Source organism: Triticum urartu, chromosome 4 (assembly GCF_003073215.2).
Source record: "Triticum urartu cultivar G1812 chromosome 4, Tu2.1, whole genome shotgun sequence".
NCBI classification, from domain to species: domain Eukaryota; kingdom Viridiplantae; phylum Streptophyta; class Magnoliopsida; order Poales; family Poaceae; genus Triticum; species Triticum urartu.
Window position 1 is genome coordinate 568,379,366 of NC_053025.1, and position 13,895 is coordinate 568,393,260.

The window sequence follows — 13,895 nt, forward strand, 5'->3', positions numbered from 1 at the left end:
TGTGTTAATGCTTTGTTCCCGTTCTCTATTAAAAGGAGGCCTTAATACCCCTTAGTTTCCATTAGGACCCCGTTGCCACGGGAAGGTAGGACAAAAGATGTCATGCAAGTTATTTTCCATAAGCACATATGACTATATACGGAATACATGCCTACATTATATTGATGAATTGGAGCTAGCACTACTCCAGGATGCTGCTAATGCGACACTACGATCAGAGACCCTTTGAGAAACTGTGTGCGATGTAATAATCACAAACGGTGTTGTATGAAAACCGTCAGAAATGTATAAAATGTTTGCGATGACGGATGCATCAAACACGGTTCAGGTTTTAGTTGCGTGTGCAATGAAGGGCATACGATTCAGTTCAATTAACTGTTTGCGATCAGGAGGAACAAAAGAAACGGGCATCCAGATGAAGGCGTGTGCGATACACAGCATACGGTTCACTTAGATGAACTGTTTGTGATTAGGCAACACAAAAGAAATGGTCAGCCAAATCAAGGTGTCTGTGAATGAGGGCATACGCTTCAGAAGGATTAACTGTTTGCGATTAGGCAGCAGAACAGAAACGGGTCAGCCAGATCAAAGTGTCTGCGATTGATGGCACACACTTCACATGAATGAACTATTTGCAATTAGCCACAACAAACTGTAACAGTTAGATAGATCAAGGTGTGTGTGCTAGACGGGTACATGCATTCTAATTAAAAGAACCGTGCACGATCATGCTGACATTGCCTATTGCTGTGCACCCTATGGTGCAAACGTCACGTACGCGACCGAGAAGGCATACGTGCCCACGTTACGCCTTCCGGGAATAGTGCCGCACTTATAACCGTCAGTAAATTTTGAGCATGCGTCCTGTCACATTCCAAATTGCAAACCTGTCACACCGATCAAAACCTAAATGGTTTCCCACTTAGGAGCGTATTACTACACGGTTACAAATACTACTACTCCAAGATGACTGCACATTCCTCCTCAACTGCTCCACAAAAAGTCAAAAACAAACAAGTCATTCATCATCGTTCCCTTGCGTCCGCCATGGCCAGCATGAGTTCTGGGTCGAGAGATTGCCACCAGGGAGAAGCAAGCCTGGAAGCGGGAGCACGAGAGATGTCCCACCTCGCTGCGAAAGCAGCCAATATGTCCCGCCGCATGACCGTAGCAGCAGAGAGGTCCCGCCGCGATGCCGAAGCAGCACGGAGGACCCGCCGCGCCGTTGATGCAGCAGACTGGTCCGGCCGTGCCGCGGGAGCAGAAGAGATGTCCTGCCGCACCGCGAATGCAGCAGAGATGTCCTCCCACGCTGCGGCGACCTGGGAAATTTCCTCACGGGCAGGCGAGAACTCTTACAGGTGCATGCGTGCCCTCGTCCTTAGGCAAATGGATCAGATCTCCAGGTGGGCGAGGTTGCAGGATGACCTGCAAGCCTCGTTTGAACAGTCTACCGACATCATCCGGCAACTAAATGAGAGCAATGCGAAGCTCCGGGCCGAGCACGACCTGCTGAGGGCAAAGATCGTTGGAAGTGCGGAGCAGCAGGAGCAGACCACTGCCTTGTTGAAGAGGACCGGTGTCATCGTCGAGAAACTTATGGACAAGAATGCCATGCTGCGCATCGAGCGCAGAAGGCTGGTGGAGGAATCCGTGGATGCTCTCCACTAGCATCTTGAGGACAAGAAAGACCTCGTCGCTGCCCGCCGCGGAGACTAGTCCCTTGCCGCATGTGGCTTTTTTTAATTATGTTTATAAATATGTAAGACAATTATTATCCAATGCCATTGTCCTTATATTCATCATGCTTGCTATAAGTCGCAGTCTAGTGAGACATATAGCCACGCCGTAGAACAGGTGCTCGGGTGCCATTAATAGAGACGTTGGTAGGGAGGTGCGCGGCGGGTAGCGGTCAAAAAAGCTCTCCTCCCGATGAGCACGCGCAGGGGTCTGATCGCACGCCTCCCGTACTCAAGTAGCTACCCCGCACGGCACCTCCTAGCCAATAAAAAAGGGGACACGTGGCCGCACGTAATTGGTAAGTCGAACGCCCGCGGTTTCAATAATACTTGCGTTTCCGATTTGTAACGTGACAGCAATTGTTCCAAAATGACTTTGTTGATTGTTAATGTGTGTGCCTTCGCAAATCGGACAGAAAAATTACCATAGCATGTTGGTGCCATGTCATGAGACTATGCCAAGTTTCATGATTTTCAGGCGTGTTTTGGAATTACAGGAATTAAAAAACCAAGTTTCTCAATCTTTCTGGCCGAGCCACGATGCCCAGATGTTTGAATTTCACTCCCATCTCTTGCATGGGAGCTAGAAATTCACCCAAGGACACATATGTGATTTTTCAAAAAACTTTGGTGCACTGGAGCATGTGCTTGTAGTTCAAACTTGAATTATGCACATCAAATGCCCAGAAACTCAATTAATGTACAAAAAAGGCCAAATGAACCCGAAATAATTCCAAAATTTAGCACGGTACTTCATTTGGTCTAATCTGGTTGTGTGAAAAAATTAAGGCGGGAGAAGAAAGTGTACGTATGTCGTTTTGCACACGGAGGTGACACGTCCCCTCTCGGAACCACGAGCCTTCTTGAGGGAAGCTCTGATTTGCAAAATCTTACACCAAAGCTTGTCCCAATTCGGCCAAAAAAATTACCGTAGCATGTTGGTGCCATGTCATGACACCATGCCAAGTTTCATGATTTTCAGGCGTGCTTTGGAATTACAAGAATTAAAAAACCAAGTTTTCCAATCTTTCCGGCCGAGCCATGACGCCCAGATGTTTGAATTTCACTCCCATCTCTTGCATGGGGCCTAGAATTTCACCCAAGGACACACATGTGGTTTTTCAAACAACTTTGTGCACTGGAGCATGTGCTTGTAATTCAAATTTGAATTATGCACATTAAATGCCTAGAAACTCAATTAATGTATAAAAAGGCGAAACAAGCCCGGAATAATTCCAAAATTTTGCACGTTACTTCTATTTGGTCTAATCTGGCTGTGTAAAAAAATTAAGGTGGGAGAAGGCAGTGTACATATCTCGTTTTGCACATGGAGGTGACACGTTCCCTCTTAAAACAACGTGCCTTCTTGAGGGAAGCTCCGGTTTGCAAGAAGCTTACACCAAAGCTTGTCCAAATTCGGCCAAAAAAATTACCGCAGCATGTTGGTGCCATGTCATGACACCATGCCAAGTTTCATGATTTTTAGGCGTGTTTTGGAATTACAAGAATTAAAAAACCAAGTTTCTTAATCTTTCCGGCCGAGCCATGACACCCATATGCTTGAATTTCACTCTAATCTCTTGCATGGGACCTAGAAATTCACCCAAGGACACACATGTGATTTTTCAAACAACTTTGTTGCACTGGAGCATGTGCTTGTAGTTCTAATTTGAATTATGCACATTAAATGCCCAGAAACTCAATTATTGTATAAAAAGGCGAAACGAGCCCGGAATAACTCCAAAATTTAGCATGGTACTTCTATTTGGTCTATTCTGGCTATGTAAAAAAATTAAGGCGGGAGAAGGCAGTGTACGGATGTCGTTTCGCACACGGAGGTGACACGTTCCCTCTCGGAACCACGAGCCTTCTTCAAGGAAGCTCCGGTTTGTAAGAAGCTTACACCAAAGCTTGTCCCAATTCGCCAAAAAAATTACCGCAACATGTTCGTGCCATGTCATGACACCATGCCAAGTTTCATGATTTTCAGGCGTGTTTTGGACTTATAGGAATTAAAAAACCAAGTTTCTCAATCTTTTCGGCCGAGCCACGACACCCAGATGTTTGAATTTCAGTCCCATCTCTTGCATGGGACCTGGAAATTTACCCAAGGACACACATGTGATTTTTCAAACAACTTTGGTTCACTGGAGCCTGTGCTTGTAGTTCAAATTTGAATTATGTACATTAAATGCCCAGAAACTCAATTAATGTATAAAAAAGGCCAAACGAACCTGGAATAATTCCAGAATTTAGCACGGTACTTTTATTTGGTCTAATCTGGCTATGTAAAAATATTAAGGCAGGAGAAGGCAATATACGTATGTGACACGTTCCCTCTCAGAACCATGAGCCTTCTTGAGGGAAGCACCGGTTTGCAAGAAGCCTACACCAAAGCTTGTCCCAATTCGGCCAAAAAAATTCCGCAGCATGTTGGTGCCATGTCATGAGACCATGCCTAGTTTCATGATTTTCAGGCGTGTTTTGGAATTACAGGAATTTAAAAAAACCAAGTTTCTCAATCTTTCCGGCCAAGCCACGACGCCCAGATGTTTGAATTTCACTCCCATCTCTTGCATGGGACCTATAAATTCACCCAAGGACACACATGTGATTTTTCAAACAACTTTGGTGCACTAGAGCACGTGCTTGTAGTACAAATTTGAATTATACACATTAAATGCGCAGAAACTCAATTAATTTATGAAAAAAGGCCAAACGAACACGGAATAATACCAAAATTTAGCACGATACTTCTATTTGGTCTAATCTACCTGTGTAAAAAATGAAGGCAGGAGAAGGTAGTGTACGTTTGTCGTTTCGCACTCGGAGGTGACACGTTCTCTCTCGAAACTAGGAGCCTTCTTGAGGGAAGCTCCGGTTTGCAAGAAGCTTACACCAAAGCTTGTCCCAATTCGGCCAAAAAAATTACCGTAGCATGTTGGTGCCATGACATGACACCATGCCAAGTTTCATGATTTTCAGCCGTGTTTTGGATTTACAGGAATTAAAAAACCAAGTTTCTCAATCATTCCGGCCGAGCCACGACACCCAAATGTTTGAATTTTATTCCCATTTCTTGCATGGGACCTATAAATTCACCCAAAGACACACATGTGATTTTGCAGCAAACTTTGGTGCATTGGAGCATATGCTTGTAGTTCAAATTTGAATTATGCACATTAAATGCCCAGAAACTCAATTAATGCATAAAAATGCCAAACGAACCCGGAATAATTCCAAATTTAAACACGACACTAATGTACTAGTTGCATGTTCACTGTACGTAAATGTTCTAGCAATTCAAACACCATCCTTTCCCTCCATAACACCATTTTGTCTTTCAAAACATAATGAAAAAATCAGGTATACCACAAATAGTTTACTAGAAAGAATCGTGTGGGATGCTGTCTGAGTAATGGGCCACGGGTAGGCCGACCCGAGCCCCAGAACCTTTCAAGACATCGAGGCAGGCTGCGCCCCTCAAGACCCCAGGACGAAGAACCGCCTTCGAGAAGCCAACGGCAGGATGGCCAATTGACCACTCATGGCCGTGTCCCCAGGGACGACTTCAGGGAAAGCCGACTCCCGACTGGCGACTTCCAGAGAAGCCGGCTTCGGGGAGTCGGCCAGCGACTCCAACACCCCCCATGACCTCATCAAGTGCGACGGGGAAGGGGAGTGGCAACGATGAAGCCCACTCCCGCCCCTTACCAAGGGCGGGCATGGCCACAACACGCCATACCCCGGAAGATCTCCGTGCGGCGTGGCACTGTTGCCGTGCCGACCCTGACATCAGCATCGCAGGACCGAATCCTGCACCCACGACGGGTTGTCTGTACGGCCCAAAGGCAGCGGGTCCCACCAGTCAGTGAGACCCCAGGAGACGGCAAGAGGACCACCAGTCAGGTCCGTCGGGAGTCAGTCGGCCGAGCCCTGCCCCGGGGCCCATGCGCCATTAATCGAGATGTGATGGAGAGTGGCAATAGTGATCGCCCGCCAGGGGACGGGGCTGTCGCCACGACCTCCTGGTCAAGCCCGCGTCATCAGAAGCACGGCTATAGTAATCAGCAGCCAGCAAGACCCGCCCGCGGCGGACGCGGCTTGTCGGCTCCGTGCCAGGCAAGTCGGCGGGGCCCGCCAGTCGGCGGGCCCCAGCGGTCGGCAGAGAAGACGGAGGCCAGAGGCACTGACGGCTGGGCCCGCGTCCAGCTGGATTTCCATTGTACCCCTGGGGTGTAGGCCTATATAAACCCCCAGGGCACCCATGCAAAGGGTTGGAACCCATTAGCTCTAGACCAGATCATATAGAAGGGAGAGAGCTAGCCTTGCCCTCTCCTACCTCCTAGAAACAACTCAAGGAGCAACCGTGTAAACACCTTGCCATAGTGATCATGCGGAGACCCCACAGAGCAGCAGTAGGGGTATTATCTCCTCAGAGAGCCCTGAAGCTGGGTAAGATTTGCTGGCGTGCAAGTCTTCGCCTCATCCCATTTCCAGGCACCGGCGACATTCTACTCGCCCCCACCATGATAAGCCATCCTTTGGCATATGTCGCACCAAACCCCCGACATTTGGCGCCCACCGTGGGGCCTGGTGCACCGCCGTCCGGAGACCTGTTCTGGACGGGAACCCTTTTCCTCCTTGGCGAGCGCAGCCAGCCAGGCACGCCCGACGGAGTTTGCGTCGACGCGCTGCGCGGCATTGAGATCGCCTGCGCAACCAGCTGCCTGGCCAAACTTGTCGGCGAGGTCCGCCTCTCCAACGAGCCTGCGCCCAACGCAGGCACGGGCGGCTCCGAGAGTATCCTCGCGGGTCTCCTCGATCAACTCCATGTTTCCGGCAAGCCTGCCGTAGACTTGGAGTCTGTGGGCTCCACCGACCCGATGCTGGTCGACTCCGACACCGTGTCGCTCGACGCGTTCCCCACTAATGTGGTGGTCTACGACGAACCTCTCCCTCGCGCGGAGAGCGACGGAAGCACCATCACCGGGGTGCTCGTCATCAGTCATGACGAGCTCCCCGGTGGAGGAGCGCACGACTCACTCGGCGCGGCGCTGCAAAACCTAACTGCGCCCATTCTGGAAGACGCTGACGCAGAGATGCTGGAGGCGCGCCGCCTTCAGCTTGTTGAAGGCGCGAAGAAGCTGGCCAGCATGAGACGCTTGTCAGAAGCCTACCAGCGGGAGATGGATCGCCCCGTCGGCAGCTCGCCGGCCCCGGTGGGGCCCAGCCGCCTTGGCATGGTCCAGCAGCGCGGCGTAGCCATCGCCAACCTGTTTGGGGCAAGCCGCCCTGTGTACGCCACACCAGCGGAGAACATTTGAGCCGCCCAAGCAGCGGCAGATGAGCTGGACAATTTCGAGGGCGAAGAACGCCGCCTAATGACGGAGCGAGTCCAGCGGCTCCTCGACGCGGCTGCCGCGCAGAACGAGGCTGGCTGCCGCACGGAGGCGCCGCAGCGACAAAACGACGACCTTCGCCGAGATCAAGGCGCGACGTCTCGGACGCCGACTGGCGGCGCCCGAGGAAGAAGAGACAAGGATCCGGCCGTCAGCCATAGTCAGACTCGCATCACCAAGAGCAGTGGAATGACGAGACGACTGTCCGCCTCCCCCTCCTCGCAAGGAGAGGCGAGTCTCCCCGCCGCCTGTTGATCATCTCGGGTGCAGAGAAGGCACCCTTCTCAAGCACAAGCTCCTCTGCGACGAGCCAGAAACCCTCGATGAGCTGCTGATCATAGCGTACAAGTACGCAACGGCCGACTCCTCCATGAAGGCGGAGATTCAAATCAGCTCAACTGGCAAAGTGGCCCCTCAAGCTCCAAGAACTCCGGCGGGAGACGCCAACCGGCGACAACAGCAGGGCGACCACAAGCGCAAGGCCCCGCAGCCGGCTTCCAGCAGCCGGCAAGTCGCGACCGTTGAAGCCCAGCAGCCAGATGAGCAGCCTCCGCCCAAGCGACAGAAAGGCGGCAAGCCAAACTGGTTGCCGGCCTTCTCCTACGAACAGACCCTGGATGGACCTTGCAAGTTCCATAGCGGCGCGAAGCCGTCAAACCACACCACCCGGAAGTGCCACTGGCTCACCAGGATCGCCAAGGGAGATGGCCTCCTGCCCCCACCGCCTGCTGGGCAGCCGCCTCCGCCTCCGCCTCCGCCCCAGCAGCCGGTTGTCAGGCCAGTCGGCGCAGTACAAGACGAATATCCTGAAGAACACGGAGCCTACGTGGTGTTTACTAGCATGGCCGATGATCGACGCAGCAGGCGGCGGCAACGACAAGAGGTGAATGCGGTGGCATCAGAAGCGCCAGAGTTCATGCACTGGTCCAAAAATCCCATCAGCTGGAGCAGGGCTGACCACCCAGAAGTGATGCCGAGTCCAGGCTCCTATGCCTTGGTCCTGGATGCCACCTTTGCTATGGACAGACGAGCCGCGCGTTTCTCGCGAGTTCTGATAGACGGAGGCAGAAACATCAATATCCTGTACAAGGACACCATGGAGAAGTTAGGAATCAAGCAAAGACAGCTTCCGAATAGCCGAACTTTGTTCCACGGCATTGTTCCTGGGCTTTCCTGCTCACCAATCGGCAAGATCCTGATGGATGTTCTCTTTGGAGACAAAGATCACTTCCGCCGAGAGTCTGTTTGGTTTGAGGTGGTGGACCTCGAGAGTCCATACCATGCGCTACTCGGCCGACCCGCCTTGGCCAAGTTCATGGCGGTCCCCCACTACGCCTACCTCAAGATGAAGATGCCCAGTTCTAGGGGAATTCTAAGTGTGGCCGGTGACTACCGGAAGTCGTCTGCCTGCGCGGCTGAGAGCAGTCGCCTGGCCGAGTCCCTGGTGATCGCGGCCGAGAAGCGACTCCTTGAGCGAGTTGTGGCGATGGCCGGCAAGCAGCCAGAGGTATCGCCCAACCCGAAGGAGTCGGAGGCTGAAGGTTCGTTCAAACCGGCCAAAGAGACAAAGATACCCTTGGATCCGGAGCACTCAGAGAGGTACGCTGTCGTAGGTACAAATCTCGACAGCAAATAGGAAGGCGAACTCGTCGATTTCCTCCATGAGAATCGGGACATCTTTGCATGGTCCCCCAAAGACATGCCAGGTGTACCGACGGAATTCGCCGAGCACAAGTTACACGTCCGATCTGACGCAAAGCCGGTCAGGCAGCCCCTGCGCCGCCTATCAGAAGAGAAGAGAAGAGTTTTCGGAGAAGAGATAGCCCGACTCCTCGCAGCCGGCTTCATTATGGAAGTGTTCTTTCCAGAATGGCTAGCAAATCCAGTCCTGGCACTGAAGAAGAACAAGCAGTGGCGAATGTGTATTGACTACACGAGCCTCAACAAGGCCTGCCCCAAGGACCCATTTGCTCTACCAAGAATCGATCAAGTGATAGACTCCACAGCCGGATGCGAGCTGTTGAGTTTTTTGGATGCATACTCAGGATATCACCAGATCAAGCTGAACCCGGCTGACAGACTGAAGACCGCCTTCATCACGCCGTTTGGAGCCTTCTGCTACCTCACCATGACGTTCGGCTTAAGGAATGCCGGCGCCACCTTTCAGCGTTGCATGCAGAAGTGCCTCCTCAAGCAGCTCGGCAGGAACGCCCACGTCTACGTGGACGACGTGGTGGTGAAGATGGAAAAGCGTGGAACACTGCTGGAAGACCTCAAGGAGACTTTTGAGAACCTGCGCCGGTTCCAGATCAAGCTCAACCCCGAGAAGTGTGTCTTCGGAGTACCAGCCGGGCAGCTCCTTGGCTTCCTGGTCTCTGAACGCGGCATAGAATGCAACCCAGTAAAGATCAAGGCCATTGAGAGAATGGAGGTACCCAGCCGACTGCTGGATGTGCAGAAGTTCACCGGCTGCTTGGCGTCCATCAGCCGATTCATCAGTCGGCTGGGCGAGAAAGCTCTCCCCTTATACCAACTCATGAAGAAGACCACTTTTTTTGAGTGGAACCATAAGGCGGACGAAGCTTTTCACCAGTTGAAGAAGATGCTGACTACTCCACCCGTCCTGGTGGCTCTGACTCCCAAGGAACCTATGCTCCTGTACATCGCCGCCACCAGCCGGGTAGTCAGCACGGTCATTGTAGTGGAACGCAAGGAGGAAGGCAAGGCACTACCTATCCAGAGACCGGTATATTACCTGAGCGAGGTACTGTCGACCTCCAAGCAGAACTACCGCCACTACCAGAAGATGTGCTATGGCGTACACTTTGCTGCCAAGAAATGAAGCCTTAATTTCAAGAGCATCCAATCACGGTGGTCTGCACGGCCCCACTTGCCGAGATCATTGGTAGCCTAGATGCTTCTGGCTGAGTGGCCAAGTGGGCCATAGAGCTGACCCCTTACACCATCCACTACCAGCCCCGCACCGCTATCAAGTCACAAGCACTGGCCGACTTCCTCATCGACTGGGCCGAGAGCCAGTACCTACCTCCAGCGCCTGACTCCACCCATTGGCGGATGCATTTTGACGGCTCCAAGATGCGCACCGGCTTGGGAGCCGGCGTTGTCCTCACCTCTGCTAAAGGCGACAAGCTCAAATACGCACTACAAATCCATTTTGCCGCCTCCAACAACGTCGCCGAGTACGAGGCACTCATTCACGGGCTCCGGCTTGCCAAAGAACTTGGCATCTGCCGGATCTTGTGTTATGGCAACTCGGACTTAGTGGTCCAGCAATCATCTGGCGACTGGGACGCGAAAGATGCAAACATGGCAATTTACCATTTCCTCGTACAGCAACTTAGCGGGTATTTCGAAGGGTGCGAGTTCCTCCGTGTGCCAAGAAATGACAACGACCAAGAAGATGCCTTGGCACGAATCGGCTCTACCCGCCAAGCAATACCATCTGGCGTCCCCCTTCAATGCCTCCTCAAGCCGTTTGTCAAGCCTTCACCAGAGTCAGACTCCATTTTTGTGCCGGCTCCTCCCGAAGACGTCGGATCCGACTCCAGAGCCCCGGCAGTCGGTGCGGGGATTTTGGTGGATGACTCCAAAGCCGCCACAGTCGAACCCGGCCTAAGGACTGCGGTGGCGGACTCGAAGACTCCAGAACTCGGCCCAAGGGCCGCGCTAGTCGGCCTGGGGACTTCATTAAAGGAGCAAGCGGCTATTGACTCCAACCCGCCGCCTCCCAGCCCAACCGCCCTCGTCCAAGTCGCAGTTCTAGCAGTCGAATAAATAGCAGCACCCTCATGGGCCCAGCCCATCCTCAAATTCCTGGTGAACAAAGAGCTGCCGACTGATGAGACCTCAGCTCGGCAAATACAACACCGGGCGGCAGCCTACACCATAGTCAACAGAGAGCTGGTCAGGCGCAGCGTCACTGGTGTCTACCAGCGCTGCGTAGAGCCAGAGCAAGGCCAAGCGATTCTCAAAGACATCCATCAAGGCGAGTGCGGCCACCATGCGGCTTCAAGAGCACTCGTCGCCAAAGCCTTTCGACACGGTTTCTTCTGGCCAACTGCCTTGGAAGAGGCCAAGGAGTTGGTCCAAAAATGCAAAGGGTGCCAGAAGTTCAGCTCCAAGCCGCACCAGCCAGCTTCCGCACTCAAGACCATCCCCATTGCCTGGCTTTCGTAGTTTGGGGTCTATACATGGTGGGACCATTCAAGACAGCACGAGGTGGCTTAACTCACTTACTTGTCGCAGTGGACAAGTTCACCAAGTGGATAGAAGCGAAGCCAATCAAGAAGCTAAACGGTCCAACTGCCGTGACTTTCATCGCCGATATCACAATTCGGTACGGCATACCACACAACATCATCACCGACAACAGCACAAATTTCGCCAAAGGCGCCTTGGCCCATTTCTGCGCAACACAGGGCATCCGACTGGACCTAGCGTCCGTCGCCCATCCACATTCAAATGGCCAGGTGGAGCGAGCAAATGGCCTCATCCTGTCCGACATCAAGCCCCGGCTGATCGAGCCTCTGGAGCGCTCGGCTGGCTGCTGGCTCGATGAGCTACCAGCCGTCCTCTGGAGTCTTCGCACGACTCCAAACAAGTCAACCGGCTTCACGCCTTTATTCCTTGTCTATGGTGCCGAAGCCGTCATCCCAACGGACATAGAGTTCGATTCCCCACGAGTCACCATGTACACCGAGGAGGAAGCAGAAGAAGCATGACAAGACGGCGTCGACCTGCTGGAAGAGGGTCGGCTGTTGGCACTCAGCCGGTCCAGCATCTACCAGCAGAGCCTGCGCCGATACCACAACAGGAAGGTCAGGCCAAGATCTTTCCAAGAAGGCGACCTTGTGCTCCGGGTGATCCAGCGAACAGCAGGCCAGCACAAGCTATCGGCGCCTTGGGAAGGCCCTTTCATCATCAGCAAAGTACTGGGCAACGACTCCTACTACCTGATTGACGCTCAGAAGCCCCGAGCACGCAAGAGGGACAACTCCGACAAGGAGACAGAGCGGCCATGGAATGCAAATCTCCTCCGAAGATTTTACAGTTGATGCAGTATGTACCACGCTACCTTTTGTATTAAAGTACCAAGACTTCGGGCCCCCCGAGACGAACTCGGGGACTGCCCTCTTTTGTCTGTATGATAAAGATTATGCCTACAAGTATGTTACTCTTTGTCATACCGCTTGGCACCGGGCTCGACAAGTCGGCCCGGGGACTTGCCGCCTTGCACTATGAAATGCTTCCTGCAGTCGGGCAAGTAGTGTGTAAACGCCTAAACCGTCTCCTGTCAAAAGCCGTAGCTCGCAGAGCGACTGAATAGTGGGCAGAAGTAAGGTAGAATGGGCATTCGCATGAAAAATGGCTAAGGACTCAAAGCATAAAACATAGCTCAAGACGGCTTCCATCCTTTCTCGCAAACCGACTCTCAAATAGTCGGATTACCGTCTTCTATTCAACTTGCTCAAAAAACTCTTAAAAACGGCTAAGTACTTGCCTTCCCAAAGTAGCCAAGCATTTGATCCAGTGGCAGTCCGCAGAGCGGCTGTCCGATTGGCAAGGCAGGCAACTAAGAGAAAGCAGCAAAGGAAAAAAGCCAAAAGAGCAATGAGCAAGAAAAGATGGAACTCGGATAAATATATTTACATAACATAGGCCCTTGGCCGAATTTTCGAGCAGAGGTTCAAAATACACCCCGCAGGTGGAATTGTGAGAATTAACAAGTTCTTCAAAGACTACTGAAGCAGATAAAATAAAGATAAAGCGGCAGCTTAGGAAGCAGCAGACGGATTCGGAGGGTCGAAGGAGGCGGCAACGTCAGGCGTCGGGGCGGCCGGCTGGCTAGTCTCGGCTTGATCGCCTCCGGCGGCAGCTGGGTCGGTCGCACGCGGCTCGTTGCTGGAGGCGTGGTCGAGCTGAGGCTGGCCGTCTGCTCCATCTTCTGGTGCCTCCATCCTCCGCCTCGCCTTCCTCCTCGACGCTGGAGCCAATCACCTCCGCCGAGTCCTCGTTGTAGTCTGGGTTCATCCCAAACCACTCTGGCGGTACCTCCTCGCCATCTTCAGACCGCTCGGGGATGAAGATGCTGGTGTCGGTGTACTCGGCGATCGCCGCAGCACGCTTGACGAGGGCGTCTTCTGCAGCTGCCAGCTCTGGTTGGGCCTCCGACCGAAGCGTGGCCAGCCGGTCTAGATCCAGCCCCGGATACCATGCCTTGACGAACTCCAAGGCCTGGTGCGCTCCAGCTCAGGCCGAAGAGCCCTTCCAGGCCTCAAGACGACCAGCCGCGACCTCTAGCCAGTCGGCCGTCAGGCTGGGGGTGCGCGGAGCCTGCATGTCCGGCCACAGGGCGGCAATCGCCTGGGCACCAACACGCTGAAGCCGGCGCAACATCCGGTGAGCCGGCCGAAGGCGAGCCTCGATGCTCAGGATGTGCTCGTCAAGAGTTCGGGGGGCGTCGGCAGCAATCTTTGCGCCCTCTACCCTCCGACCTTCTCGGTCAGCCTCGATGGCTTGGATGGCGGCCTGTGAATGCCCAGGAAAGAAGTCTGCAAAGACAGGAAGAAACAAAGAAGCAAGTCAAAAACCAGGAGTCGGCACGACTTAAATCGGCAGCTCGAAGAAAGAAAGTAAAGAAACCCACCATCAACGATGTCTTCAATCTCATGGAAGCCGGAGGCCAGCATCGCCTCCTTGTCAGACCAGGAGGAGCGCTCGCTCACGAACTCGG